Source organism: Trichosurus vulpecula, chromosome 3 (assembly GCF_011100635.1).
Source record: "Trichosurus vulpecula isolate mTriVul1 chromosome 3, mTriVul1.pri, whole genome shotgun sequence".
Classification (NCBI taxonomy): domain Eukaryota; kingdom Metazoa; phylum Chordata; class Mammalia; order Diprotodontia; family Phalangeridae; genus Trichosurus; species Trichosurus vulpecula.
The window spans coordinates 246,272,029-246,288,472 of NC_050575.1; the positions used below are offsets into that span (position 1 = coordinate 246,272,029).

Below are 16,444 nucleotides of genomic sequence, written 5' to 3' on the forward strand. Positions count from 1 at the left end.
ACAAATATTAGATCTAGGAAGTATGACTACATAGCAGTTTTTTTTTCTGAAAAATATCTAGAGATGTTGATGATTTCCAAAGTTCAATATAAGCAAATTATGCAAAAGGGCAATTAATTTTAGTGGACTAGATCTGATTCATTCATCTGGTAGCTTAGGTCTGAAACTAAAATGAAAGGAGATATTGTAAACAGTTTCAATCTTTTAAGTGTAACAGGATTTTCTGATGAGCGAAGTCCCTATGAGCATGCCCAGAGCACCACTAAAGCAATTCACACATGAAAGAGGCAAGGAGTCTGCATTAAGAACTGTGATTATATGTAAGGGAGATGGCTTGAAGGGACTTTGGAATATCTGTAGACATTCTCTAACTGGTTCTAGTTTACGACTATTAGACCCAATATCAAACTGCTGGGCATATGCCCCAAGGAGATCAATGATAAACAGGAAGATACCATGTACATCAAAATATTTATAGCTGAAATTTAGAAACATAGTAGGTAGCCATTGACTATAATATGACTAAACAAGTCATATTATATGCAATTAATAAAATATTATGCTATATGAGAAAATGAATACAAAGAATTCAGAGAAGCAAAAAGAAGATATATAAACTAATGTCAGATGAAGTAAGCAGCACCAGGGATAGACAGACAGACAGACAGATAGACAGAAAGATAGATAGATTGGATAGAAAGGCATTTAAGATAGAAATCATAGACACTGGGCTTATTCTCCCAAACCCTATTTCCACTAGCTGATTGAGTTCCCAAAGGACCATTGCTAATTGTCCATTTGAGGTTCTAGGGGATCCTCAGAGGTTGAAGGTGAAATCTTCCAGACTGTATATAACTAATATATTCCACCAATATGTTTTCACCAATTCATGTTTACTTGATATCGATTAACCATTCACATTTAATTAGATTTTAGAAAGGTGAATTTACTAAGGTAGGATAAAAGTAGTTTGTACCATACACTGCAAAAGTCTGTGATGCAATCTCCCACTAATACTTAGCAATGACAGGGGAAAGTAAACTCAGTCTCAGAAAGTACATGTGGCAAAGGGATAATTCACAATTCGCAGTTATTTAAAATCTTTTTTATCCACTTTGTGGGGTACTAATCAAAATCCCCTTAGGCATGACTTCTGGGTTCCTTATAGTCTTGAAACTTACTTTCCACAGTGTGTCTAGTTTGCTCTGGTTCCTAATGCAGACATTGACAGTGAGAAGTTTAAATCCTCCAAAGTTCATAAGGTCATCCTCAGGTCAAGGAGAGGCAGGAGAGGAGATAAAAGTTTCTCCCCTTTCCCCCTCTCAGGGGCTTGACTGTAACTCCCCTCATCTTTTTGAACATTAGAATCTCCTGGGTTCCACAACTTGCAGAGTTTTGCTTAGTTCTGCAATTTTATACAAAATCTACAGAGTATGAACACGTTTAATCCAAGTTTTGGGTTTAGCCAATCAAAAACCAATTCCCATACAATGTCACTCCCTATCACTCAATGGTTTTCAAGGGCTTCTCTTACCTAGTCTAATGCCCTTGATTGATTGATTCAATAGAGCCATTTGAGCTCTGTTCACATATAATTCATAACTCTTATTTATTGACTCAACTGAGGTATTCTCACGTGACAAAGGTGAGAACTTTCAGAGGGAGGTAAAGTGAGAGTGGTGATTGGTTAATAATTTAATGGACCACAATTACATATATAATGAATATAGCAACCTAAAAGGGAAAAGCAACCTTTTTGATGAATGATTTGCAAATATGATGTGCAATAGAAATGACCAAACTTGGGTTTGAAGACTAGATACGTGATTTCACTTTACACCCTTATTTGCAGGGGTAGGACATTACATGCCTAAAACATATGATATTGCCAGACTGGTTTGACTGAATTATATTGAATTGATTTTCTTTCACTTTTTTTTATTCTTCATTATAAGGAGTGACTGTGAGTGGGGGAGTGGGACAGATATATTTGGAAATTAAGGTGGTATAAAATAAAATTATTAATAAAATATAAAGAAGTATGAACTAAAGCATCATATGGCAGTCGTGAAATACAATGCAACCTTGTTGCTGTTGTTGCTGTTGCTTGTCCTTCATTCTGGAAGAGGACCATGACTTCAGGGAGGTGATACCACAACATGCAAGTGAACTGGATTTAAGTGAGGGAAAGCAGTCACTAGCAATGTCACTAGCCTCACTTTCTCCTCCTGAGCCATTTGGGTCCAGTGGCCAGATATTCATCAGGACAATTGAAGATGCCCCAGGATGCAGTGGGGGACCTTGCTCTTTTCAAGCTAAGGTCTTCTAACAGGCCTCAGTTTGATAGAGGCAAAGCCCATTCAGTGATTAAAGCTTAATAAGAAATGAGGCAGAGAATGGCCTCTTTACGTAGTCAAAAAAAATTTATTTGGGAGGGAAGACCCTCAGGGTTTCTTGCCAAAATAGAAACAATTGCTATTTATATTCATTCTGAGCCAATCAAGGTCCCAACACAGACCAAAGAGGGCAATGGGCCATCTTTTTTCTACATCAAGAGAGGAATAGCTTCCAGACTAAGAGAGTTGATAGTCCTGTTGTATTTGCCACAATGAAACCACATCTGGAGTTGTGTGTTTAGTTCTGGTCACTACATTTTAGCAAGAATATTGATAAGCTGTAAAAGATCCAGAGAAGGCTGAAAAAAGTGGTAAAGGGCTTAAATCAAATTCATCCTACAGAAGGGTCACTTGAGAACCTGAACATGAATAGAATGAAAAAGATTATTAGTTGTCTCCAGATAGCGGAGAATGTTATGCAGAAGAGAGATGAGATTGTGCAATTTGGCTGTGGAGGGTAAGGAAGCAATGAAGAGAAATTCCATAGAGGCAAATTTGAGCTTAAAAAAGGAAAATTTCGGGGGGCGGAGCCAAGATGGCTGCTGGTAAGCACGGACTAGAGTGAGCTCCGTACCCGAGTCCCTCCAAAAACCTATAAAAATGGCTCTGAACCAATTCTAGAACGGCAGAACCCACAGAACAGCAGAGGGAAGCAGGGCTCCAGCCCAGGACAGCCCGGATGGTCTCTGGGTGAGCTCTATTCCACACGGAGCTGGGAGCAGGGAGCTGGGAGCTGGGAACGGTGTGGAGCAGAGCCCAGCCTGAGCGGCGTGGACGATCCAGACTGGAAGCCGGGCGGAGGGGGCCCTAGCGCCCTGAATACGTGAGCAGTTACCAGACCCCTCAACCCACAAACACCAAAGACTGCGGAGAAGGTCAGTGGGAAAAGCTGCGGGAGTGGAAGGAGTTCGCGGTTCGGCTTCCAGCCCCGGGGGCAGCGGAGGTGGGGCAGCTACAGCTGTTGTTACTTCCGGCTCCAGGCCCACCTGGTGGGGGGAATTAAGTGGCGGATCACAGCAGGGGTGCACAGCCTGCTGAAGATCTATGCCCAGTCTGGACTGGGGGTCCTTGGGGAAGGAGGAGTGCGGCTCTGACAGAGCTGGCACCTCCCCCCCAAACGTAGAACATAGAACTCTGTAATCTACAAGCAGTCATACCCCACTGAAAAGCTCAAGGGTCAAGTTAGTTGGTTGGGAATATGGCCAGGACGCGAAAACGCGCCCAGATTCAGTCTCAGACTTTGGATTCTTTCTTTGGTGACAAAGAAGACCAAAACATACAGCCTAAAGAAGACAGCAAAGTCATAGAGCCTACAACCAAAGCCTCCAAGAAAAACATGAACTGGCCCCAGACCATAGAAGAACTCAAAAAGGACTTGGAAAAGCAAGTTAGAGAAGTAGAGGAAAAATTGGGAAGAGAAATAAGAAGGATGCGAGAAAACCATGAAAAACAAGTCAATGACTTGCTAAAGGAGACCCAAAAAAATACTGAAAAATACACTGAAGAAAACAACACCTTACAAAATAGACTAACTCAAATGGCAAAAGAGCTCCAAAAAGCCAATGAGGAGAAGAATTCCTTGAAAGGCAGAATTAGCCAAATGGAAAAGGAGGTCCAAAAGACCACTAAAGAAAATACTACTTTAAAAATTAGATTGGAGCAAGTGGAAGCTAGTGACTTTATGAGAAATCAGGATATTATAAAACAGAACCAGAGGAATGAAAAAATGGAAGACAATGTGAAATATCTCCTTGGAAAAACCACTGACCTGGAAAATAGATCCAGGAGAGATAATTTAAAAATTATTGGACTACCTGAAAGCCATGATCAAAAAAAGAGCCTAGATACCATCTTTCAGGAAATTATCAAGGAGAACTGCCCTGATATTCTAGAGCCACAGGGCAAAATAGAAATTGAAAGAATCCATCGATCACCTCCGCAAATAGATCCCAAAAAGAAATCTCCTAGGAATATTGTTGCCAAATTCCAGAGCTCCCAGATCAAGGAGAAAATACTGCAAGCAGCCAGAAAGAAACAATTTGAATATTGTGGAAACCCAATCAGAATAACCCAAGACCTGGCAGCTTCTACATTAAGAGATCGAAGGGCGTGGAATGCGATATTCCGGAGGTCAATGGAGCTAGGATTAAAACCTAGAATCACCTACCCAGCAAAACTGAGTATCATGTTCCAAGGCAAAATATGGATTTTCAATAAAATGGAGGACTTTCAAGCTTTCTCAGTGAAAAGACCAGAACTGAATAGAAAATTTGACTTTCAAACACAAGAATCAAGAGAAGCATGAAAAGGTAATCAAGAAACGGAAATTGCAAGGGACTAACTAAAGTTGAACTGTTTTGTTTACATTCCTACATGGAAAGATGATGAGTATGATTCATGAGACCTCAGTATTAGGGTAGTTGAAGGGAATATGCATATATATATATGCATATATATATGTTTATGTATATATATAAGTGAATGTGTATGTATGCATGTATCTATGTGTATATGTATGTATGTGTATGTATGTGTATATATATATATATATGTAAAAGAAAGAGAGCAGACACAGGGTGAGTTGAGGATGAAGGGAAGATAGCTAAAAGAAATAAAATGAAATTAAGGGATGAGAGAGTAACTTACTGAGAGAGGGAGATAGGGAGAGATAGAATGGGGTGGATTATCTCCCATAAAGGTGGCAAGAGGAAGCAGTTCTAGGAGAGGAGGGGAGTGGGCAGGTGAGGGGGGAATGAGTGAACCTTGCTCTCATCAGATTTGGCCTGAGGGGGAATACCAAACATACTCAGTTGGGTATCTTACCCCACAGGAAAGAAGAGGGAGGAAGATAAAAAAAAAAAAAATAAAAGGCAGGGGGATGATGGAGTGGAGGGCAGATGGGGGTGGAGATAATCAAAACAAACACTTTGGAAAGGGGACAGGGTCAAGGAAGAAAATTCAATAAAGCAGGATGGGTTGGGAAGGAGCAAAATGTAGTTAGCCTTTCACAACATGAATATTGTGGAAGGGTTATACATAATAATACATGTGTGGCCTAGGTTGAATTGCTCAACTTCTTAGGGAGGGTGGGTGGGAAGGGAAGAGGGAAGGGAATTTGGAACTCAAAGTTTTAAAATCAGATGTTCAAAAACAAAAAAACTTTTTGTATGCAACTAAAAAATAAGATACACAGGCAATGGGGCGTAGAAATTTATCTTGCCCTACAAGAAAGGAAGGGAAAAGGGGATGAGAGGGGAGGGGGGTGATAGAGGGGAGGGCTGACTGGGGAACAGGGCAACCAGAATATACGCCATCTTGGAGTGGGGGGGAGGGCAGAAATGGGGAGAAAATTTGTAATTCAAACTGTTGTGAAAATCAATGCTGAAAACCAAATATGTTAAATAAATAAATTGCATTAAAAAAAAAAAAAAAGGAAAATTTCCCTAATAATGAGAGTAATTCAGAAATGGAATGGGAGACCTTAAGTAATACTTAGTTCTTCATCACTAAGAGTCTTCAAATGATATCTAGGTGACCCCAGAGCATTCTTATGTAGCAATTCATTGGACTAGATATTAGCTATAGTCTCTCTTATCTCTGAGAATATGTAATGCTTGAGGTTGAAGTGTACAGTGTTGAATTATTAAATTGAAATGTATTGTAATTTTATGAATCAAATTGAATGGAATTAATTCATTCAGCATTTAATAACCATCTTTAAAAACCTATTTTGTGCAAATCACTTATTTTCTATTATTTTAAGTATGGGGGATGATACAAGACATTTATATCTTCCACATATTCATCTTTTTTATGGAGACAGTAGCTTTATCAATTGTAGTTTTAATAGGCAATATTAATTTTGCCTATTTTATATAATGGGCTACTTTTTCTACTCTAATGAAAGATTCATGCATTTAGTAATGCTAGATATAAAGTAAAAAAATAAACCAGTCCCTCCATCACTGGGCTTGTATTTTGCTTCTTTGTAATGAGAACGTAAATGGTATTCGTCATGAATTTTGTTTATTTTCTAGATGACTTAAAGTGCAGTAATTTCTTGGGAAATATATGACACATCTATTTCCCAAATGTTCACATCTTGCAAAAGTATAATAATATTAGAATTGGTAAGAACAGCTCATGCCATCCCTGGAAAGGATAGCAGCAACATAATGACATATTTCAAATTATGGGTGATCTTATACCAGCACCTTGTTTTGTTTCTTCTATCCAATGCACTAAATGCAAGATGACAGCACAACTCTCAAATTATAATATGAATCAATATAACAATATGGCTTGCTTCGGAGAAGTTTGCTTTGCAGAAAACTTTTCAGGAATTCATCTATTGCAAAAAAGGTATGTATACCCATGCCCAATGTTGTTAGCTGTTGTGGTGGTGGTGGTGGTGGTGGTGGTGGTGCTGGTGCTGGTGTGTGTGTGTGTGTGTGTGTGCGTGTGTGTGTGTGTGTGTGTGTGTTTAAAACATTCAAGGTAGAGCATGCCAAAATCCCTTGACATTTTTATCTGAGAATGAGATGAAAGTAGGAGGTATTTTTAGGTTCTCTTTTTTTACTACACCTATTCAACTTTGTGCTTAAAGTGTATTATAATAGAAATGTAAGCAGAAATTCATTTTTACATCTCCACAAAATTCCTTTGATTAAAGAAAGAACAGATGTGGCCTAGCCCAGCTCCACTCATTTGCTGAGACATCATACGGGGAACCACCAAACTGTACTATGCTTGAGTTTTCCTAGGAGGTAAAGTGAGAAAAACAGAGGGTGGTCATGAGGATTAATGATCTAGTCTGTGGAAACATGTTGATCTCTTCAGTAAAAAGGCTTTGTTTAATCACATTTTCCTTTCCTCAGAGAGTAAGGTTCAGAGTCAGTTCCATTAATGAGCAAAGAGAATCGGGTGTTTTGTTGGGGAAAAAACACTTGAAAAGAAACAAAAGATAAGAAAATCCCTTTTTATTAAATTGGAATTAGGTAGAAAAAATAATGCATTTAAACTCACATCTGTTTGCATTAATTTTTATATCTAACTCTCACCAATAAGTAAATTTGATGCATTAAACCAAATAACGTCCACTTTGAATTTTAAAGCAATGTTGAAAAGGTATTCATGTTTCTCATAGAAATTATACTTTAGAGACATTTTTCTAATCAAAGAAGGCCACTTTTAAAAAGAATGTTTCCCTTTAAATAGGCTAGTTACCTCTTTCCCAAAGTGGTCTTTGACAAGGTTACATGATTTTTTTAGCCATAGCTAGAGCCATAAAAACGAAACAAGTTTTAGAGGATGATAGCTTTGAATTATAAATGCAGTTTGTTTTTCATAGCTCCAAATAGTAAATTTGGAACAGATTACATAAAAGAAAATACCAAAACTAGTGCATCAGCTTGGGTGACAGAGCTAGCTCTGATATTGAACTTGGTTTAATGAGAAACCAGATTTACATTAGAAGAGAATGTCTGCGGTGCAAATAATGTATTGATGGGTAAGTGATAAAGGGCTTCCTGACTTGAATGCATTAACAAAGGAACTAGAGCTAAACATTCCTTTATATTCTGCAAATTATAAAATTAATAGATAAATATCAAATAGTATCCTAGGCTGAAGATAAAATAGCCAGTTTGATTACCTTGCCATCATTACTACTCACTTTTAGTATTAATATTTCCAAATTGATTGTCTATTATTTAAAAAAAAACATGAAAAAATATTTCCCCCTTGTTGTAAAATGTTACTCCATAATTTATAAAAATGAATCTCCTAAGGCAGATTTAGCTCTGTCTCCACCACTAATTATGTGGTTTTTGGTAAGTCCTTTTCCATTCTCCTAATTTTATTTTCTTCATCTGTGAAACAAAAGATCTGGACTGAATATACCCAAAGGTCCCTTCTAAGACTAAGTTCTTGTAAAAATATTCAATTAGGGGCAGCTAGGTGGCACAATGAGTAGAGTACCGGCCCTGGAGTCAGGTGGACCTGAGTTCAAATCTGGCCTCAGACACTTGACACGTGTACTAACTGTGTGACCTTGGGCAAGTCACTTAACCCCAATTGTCCTGCCCCCAAAAAACCCCACCATATTCAATTAAAATAACATACAAGAGCTATAGATTTGCTAAAAGGAAAGAATTTTAAGACAGTTTTAAAACTCATTTAGTCTTATGGAAAAGAAGAGCATTCTGCTAAGTGATTTACAGATAATACCTCACTTGTCTTCAGAAATCAGGCAAAGGTTTTCTCTATACACTCCAAAGAAGGGATGTGGGAGAGGGGGCATAAAGGAAGGGTCTATGCTGTGGAAAATACACCTAAAGGGGGCACCAGTAGGGAGTAACTATTTTGTTCAGTTCTGATTGTTAGGATTTACTTTTTCTTAGACCACATTAAAAATTGGCCTTTGCAGATTCCAAACTTTGCTTCTACTTTTGGCTTTGGGGGCCAAGAAAAACAAATCTAGTATTGATGTACTTGTAGTTGGGATTTTTCCCCCCTTAATGGCACAGTCTCCCTTTTCCAAGTATTTTGTTCAAATCTCCGATTTTACTCATAAAAGTTTTTCTGGTTAATTGAATAAAGACAGAGTTGGCATACTTATCAAATTTGTAGGTGACACAAAGCTAGATAGGATAGCCAATCCATAGGTGATAAAAAATGGATCCAAACATCTCTAGAAAGACTATAACAAAGGGCCACATATAATAACAAGTTTGAGAGGAAAATAAAACCTGTATTTTGGGTTTGAAAATCAATTTTATAAGTACAGAATTTAGTAACAACGGCTAAACAATTGCCCATGTGAAAAACCCATTATTTATTTATATTAGCTAAACATATGCATACATATACATATGTAGAGCTCATATAAACATATGTATATAATTGACATATCTCAAATATTAAATGGTATTAATATGTATATACACATATACCAAATTGAACACCACTCTTTGGATATGATCATTCAACAGGTTCCTAATGTACCATATTATATATCTCATATAATATATATCATATTGTAACATATATTTTATTATGTTATATTATATTGAGAGATAATTTATCTTTCTCCACTTAAGGCACAAAAAAATTTTGTAAAATGCCTTACTGAAATTCAGGCATGACATATCTAAAATACCCCACCTCCACAAATTCTCATCTATTAACTGTCAGAAAAAAAAAAAAACAAGTAATGATGGAAATGAGAATAGGAGGGATTGTTATTCTTTAATGAACCAGTACTATTTCTTAGGGCTCTGCACTGCTAGGCAGCCAGGATAAAGCACTGGTCAAGGAGTCATAAAGATCTGAAGTAAATCTGTCATCAGACACTTATTAGCTGTGTGGGCAAGTCACTTAATCTCTTTCAATTTATTCATTTCTAATACACAGATGATAATGGCATCTACTTAACAGAGTTGTTGTGAGGATAAAATGATATGCTGTTTGTAAAGTGCTTTGCAAGCCTTAAAATGTTATATAAATGTTAGCTATTATTAGTGATAATGGCTTCCCTTTCCATCTATAAAGAAATCATTCCTTAAATAATAAATGGTGAAAATGCAAATTCAAACAACTCTTAAGTACTAACACACACCTATCAGATTGGCTAACATGACAGAAAAGAAAAATGACAAATGATGGAGGGAATGCAGAAAAATTGGTTGTGAATTGGTCCAACAATTCTAGAGAACAATTTAGAAGTATATACCCAAAGGGCTATAAAAACTGTGTGTATTGTTTTGCAATACTGCTACTAGGTCTGTACCCCAAAGAGATCTAGCAAAAGTATCTATATGTGCAAAAATATTTATATCAGCTCTTTTTGTGGTGGTAAAGAATTGGAAACTGAGGGGATGCCCAACATTTGGGGAATAGCTGAACAAGTTGTAGTACATGATTGTGATGGAATTGTATTGTGATATAAGAAATGGTGAACAGGATAGTTTCAGAAAATCCTGGGAAGAGCTATGTGAACTGATGTAAAGTGAAGGAAAAAGAAACAAAAGAACATTGTATGCAGTGATATCAATATTTTTTGATGATCAACTGTGCTCTTCTGACCAATACAATGATCTAAGATAATTCTGAAGGACTTGGGATGAAAATTACTATCCACCTCCAGAGAGTAAATTGATGGAGTCAGAGTACAGATTGAAAGATAATTTTTCACTTCCTTTACTGTTCTTGCTTTTTTGCAACATGACTATTGAAATATGTTTGCATGTTTGCACATATATAACTGATATCGCATTTCTTGCCTTCTCAATTGGTGGGTGTGAGAAGGAAGGAGAGAATTCAGAACTCAATTTAAAAAAATTAATGTGATGACAAAACAGGAAAATGATAAACGTTGGAGAAGGTATGGGAAAATTGGAACACTAATACATTGTTTATGGAGTTGTGAACTGATCCAACCATTCTGGCCAACAATTTGGAACTATGCCCAAAGGTCTATAAAACTGTGTATACCCTTTGACCCAGCAATACCACTTCTAGATCTGTATCCCAAAGAGATGATGGAAATGGGAAAAGGACCCACATGTACAAAAATATTTATAACAGTCCCTCTCCCCCTGCAAAAATGCTCCAGTTGTCTACAATCCTTCATCAGATAAGCCCAGTGTCTAGGGCAATTGCCCCCCACCTGACATGTTTTCATGCTAAAGACATCCAATTTGGAGCAGATGCCCAAGCCTTAATCCTTCAAGGTGTAGATCTTTTAGCTGATGTGGTTGCCATTACTATGGGGCCAAAGGGAAGAACTGTGATCACTGAACAGAGTTGGGGAAGTTCCAAGGTAGCAAAAGATGGTGTGACTGTTGCAAAAGCAATTGATTTGAAGGACAAAATAAAAACATTGATTGGTGCCAGGCTAGTTCAGGATGTTGCCAATAACAAAAATGAAGAGGCTAGGGATGGCACTACCACAGCCACAGTGCTTGCATGATCCATTGCTAAGGAAGACTTTGAGAAGATTAGCAGAGGAGCAAATCCAGTGGAGATCAGGAGAGGTGTGATGTTGGCTGTTGATGCTGTCATTACATGAGCTTAAGAAGCAGGCTAAACCTGTCAGAACCCCTGAAAAAATTGCTCAGATTGCTACAACTTCTGAAAATGGAGACCAAGAAATTGGCAACATAATATCTGATGCAACAAAAAAGGTTGGACGAAAGGATGTCATCCCAGTAAAGGATGGAAAAACATTGGATGATGAATTGGAAATTATTGAAGGCATGAAGTTTGACAGAAGATACATCTTTCCATATTTTATTAATACAACTAAATGTCAGAAATGTGAATTCCAAGATGCCTGTTCTCTTAAGTGAAAAAAAAGATCTCTAGTGTCTAATCTATTGTACCTGCACTCAAAATTGCAAATGTTCACTGTAAGCCTTTAGTAATAATTGCTGAAGATGTCAGTGAAGCAGCATTAAGAACACTGGTTTTGAACAGGCTAAATGTTGGGCTGTAGGTTGTTGCAGGAAAATCTCCAGGATTTGGTGACAATATGAAGAACCAGCTTAAGGATATGGCTATTCCCACTGGTGGTACAGTGTTTGGAGAAGAGGGACTGGCCCTGAATCTAGAGGAAATTCAAGCTCATGACTTCGGAAAAGTTGGAGAGGTCATTGTGACGAAAGATGATGCCATGCTTTTGAAAGGAAAGGGTGAAAAATCCCAAGTTGGAAAACATGTTCAACAAATTGTTGAACAATTAGAGATTGCTACTAGTGACTATGAAAAAGAAAAGTTAAATGAGCGTTTGACCAAACTTTCTGATGGGGTAGCTGTGATAAAGCTTGGTGGAACAAGTGATGTGGAAATAAATGAAAAGAAAGACCTAGTTTACTGATGCACTTAATGCTAAGCATGCTGTGATTGAACAAGGAATAGTTCTGGGAGGTGGCTGTGCATTGCTTCAATGCACTCCCTCCTTAGAAACACTAACTCCAGCTAATGAGGATAAAAAAATGGAATAGAAATAATTAAGAAGGCATTGAAAATCCCTGCAATGACCATTGCTAAGAATGTGAGTGTTGAAACCTCATTGATATTTGAGAGAATGTTACAAAGCTCCTCAGATATAGGTTATGATGCCATGCTTGCAAATTTTGTGAGTATTGTTGAAAAAGGAATAATTGACCCAACTAAGGTTGTAAGAACTGCTTTGTTGGATGCTGCTGTTGTAGCTTTTCTGTTAACTACATCAGAAGTTGATGTGAAAGAACCTGGCATTGGAGGGATGGGTGCATGGAGGCATGGGAAGTGGCATGTTATAATTTCCTACAATAATGCTCTATCGTTATGATCTGTGATGCAAGCAAGACTCAAGGCAGTGTTCTTTGTTAACTTCACAGAAGTCAGTTGGGGAGAGGACTGAAGCAAAGGCTAATGTTCAAGAAAATCACTATAACCACCAGTTACTAGTTTCAGTTGACAAAATATATAATGGTTTACTGCTGTCATTATCCATGATAAAAATAAGTTATTTTGTATTTTTTGAGTAAAGACTTTTGTACATTCCTAATACTGGGTGCAAGATCCATGTACCAATGTTCTGCTTTCAACTTAAACCAGCTGAGGCATTTTTTACTATTATTCTATTAAATCAGAATTTTAGGGTTTGCCATCACTAGAAGGAAAGTTTAGAAGAAGGCTTTCTGTGCAGATGAAGATTAAAATTGTGTACAAAGAACAGACATATCCAATTATGTGATAATATTTGCATAAAATTTTTTAAAGTTTATATATTTGTGGTAGACAAGAATTGGAAGTTGAAGGGATATCCATCAACTGGGAAATGTCTGAACGAGTTTTGACATCTGAATGTAATGGAATACTATTGTGCTATGAGAAATGATGAGCAGATGGACTTCAGAAAAACCTGGAAAAACTTATATGAATTAATGCTGAGCAAAACGAGCAGAACAAGGAGAACAAAGTACACAGTAACAGCCACAATGTGCAATGACTGACTTGATAGACTTACCTCCTCTCAGCAATGCAAGAATCTAAGACAACTCCAAAAGACTAACACTGGAAAATGTTATCCACATCCGGAGAAAGAACTCTGGAGTCTGAATGCAGATGGCAGCATACAATTTGCTCTCCTTTTCTTTGGTTATTTTGTTTCATTTCTTTTTTCTCTTGGTTCCCCCCATTAGTTCTAATTCTTCTTTACATCATGACTAATGTGAAAATATGTCTAATATGAATGTGTAAGTAGAACCTACATCAGATTGCACGCTGTCTTGGGGAGGGGGGAGGAGGAGGAGGAGAAAATTAAAAACTCAAAAGGTTATGGAAGTGAATGTTAAAAACTAAAAATAAATAAATTATATATATATATATTATATACATATATAATATATATATATATATATGAATGTTAAAGATAAATAATAAATGTTAGGATACTTTTCCCCCAAAGCAAAGTCAAGCTCACTGGCTTATTGTTTGATAAATGAAAAAGGATGTTTGTCTTCCTCCATTCATAACATGTTCCACTAATTCTCCAAGATATTTCAAAGAACATGATCCATTGCATTGTCACCTCTCTCTCTCTCTCTCTCTCTCTCTCTCTCTCTCTCTCTCTCTCTCTCACACACACACACACACACACACACACACACACACGCACATGCCTAAATACATACACACACAATTTTTCAGCACCCTAAAAATTCACTCAGGACTGGAGAGTTAAAGTCATTGAGTAGATCACTCTACTTGTTCTCTCTTACCAATTTGTTTTAGTTTCAGGGTGAAAATGGTATGGGATCAGAATTCCTAACATTTCAATCAGGGTCAAAGAATAATGACAATATGAGAACTCTTATAGAAATAATTTCCTTTGCTACTTCACCTCTCTAAGGAGCTGAAGCAACTATCATCACTACTTAATTTTAGCACAATCTAGGAGTGGGGTCAGCCCTTCCTCCTCCCTCCAAAAGAAAAAAAAAATTCAGTCTTGGCTACAGCTTGGGCAGAGGTCCCTTGTTAGGATATTCACTTGTCCATTCTTTATTCTCTGAGCCCAAATTACTAATTACCATGAATGAATTTCCATAGCAACCTGGCTCCCAGGATTTGTTGAACCCTGCTCCAGAGAGAAGGGCTTAGTACTAGGAAGCATTAGCATTTATTACATCTGCATAGAAGAAAAGGAAAGGATTTTTATTTCTCCAATAAATAAACGTTTCAAGACTTTTGATATTGTACTTTGAATGACAAATAAGCTGCACATAATAGTATCTTTGATATTTTTGAGACAGAAGGAAACTTAGAGGTTTTCTGGTTCAATCCCTTCTTTGTAGATAAGGAGACTCAGATCCAGGAAAGTTAAGTAATGACTCCAAGGTCACATCATTACTAAATTACATAGTTTTTTTGAGAGAGGAAGGCAAAGCAATTGGGGTTAAGTGACTTGCCCAAGGTCAACACAGCTAGTAAGTGTCGAGTGTCTGAGGCCATATTTGAACTCAGGTCCTCCTGACTCCAGGGCCTGTGCTCTATTCATTGTGACACCTAGCTGCCCCTAAATTGCATAATTTTATATTATAGACTATCCTTTATTAATTGGCAATCTACGTTGCAGTACTTACTTACATTTCTGCTCCTCATACTATTACATTCAAATTTAATACCTCTCTTGTCTATATTTGTAACCTGAAATGGTGATACGGTTGTCAAGTCCCTAGTATCCATCAGAGAGGTTCAGTAAAGGACTAGATGAGTGTGAAATGAGGGATATGAGGAATTAAATGATATAATTTATTGAAGGGCAAGGAAAAAGAAAAATTAAAACCACAACTTATCCTTAATCTTATCCATAGACATTCAGAGAGTACAGGCCAACACACTGTTCCCACACTCTGTCAATGTCTAATTTTCTCCCTAAATCATTACTTTTATTATCTGACAGAAAGATGCTGAGAATATCTGAATACTATTTATAGGTGATCTGGGATAGTCTGCTCACCAAAATCACATATTCAGTACGCAAGAAGCAAAAGATAAAGAGAAAAGGGATAGGTGGAAAAGACTGATGCAAACCTAACCCTAACCAATAGCATTGGTTTCTGAGGACCTTGACATAACATTGGAGAAAAGGTAAATTAATTATAACTATCTGCTAGGCTTTTTAAAAATTCTAATTATTAGACTACTGTAGCCTTGTGTTTCAGAGGCGAAAGAGTCCAGGTGGATACATTTTTTTTTGTTTTGTTATCAGCTGCAGTGCAAGATGACTTAATTTAATAGTTCAATGATATGTATTTCTATTTGGTATGCTTTCCACCAGCACAAATCACAGCATTCTGTAACTTGCTCATGAGATGGGTTTTGTTTGGTTGCTGTGGCAAATTAATCCAACCACCTTGGCCTTTAACTGATTGTGTGCCTCTCCATATTTAGCTGGGTCCCACCTTGAATGACCTTCTGGCTTGTGAGAAGGTATTAGAACTTGCCGTGCTACTGGAAGCCTTGGGAAGGCCCCAGTGAAGCACCAAAGGAACAATTTATTAGGGCTGTATAATACATGTAGGTAGCTAGGTGGTGCAGTGGATAGAGTGCTTGGCCTGAAGTCAGGAAGACTCATCTTCCTGAATTCAAATCTAACCTCAGACAGTTACGAGCTGCATGACCCTAAATAAGTCACTTAAGCCTGTTTTGCATCAGTGTCTTCATCTGTAAAATGAGCTGGAGAAGAAAATGGCAAACCACTCCAATATCTTTGCCAAGAAAACCCTAAAATGGGACATGAAGAGTCAGACATGAGTGAAATGACTAAATGACAACAATTAGAGATGCAAGATAATTCTCATGAGAAGTTTTACCTGGAACTACATGGACACACTGAGTTTAAGTTAGCTATGACATCTTGGGGGATAGTTTTAGTCATTATCTTGGAAAGGTGTTTGAGGATACACTGTTTGAAATAGCAGTAAGTTCAAAGGAACAAACAAATTGTTCAAAAAGGGCTAGTAGAATGAATCATAATGGCTTTGTATAATTGATAGGAC

The 16,444-nt window shown here is 37.3% G+C and overlaps 1 pseudogene; it reads left to right on the forward strand.

Moving 5' to 3' along the window:
• Positions 1–11,001: 11,001 nt before the first annotated feature.
• LOC118842441 lies at positions 11,002–12,700 on the forward strand (annotated as a pseudogene).
• Positions 12,701–16,444: the final 3,744 nt, after the last annotated feature.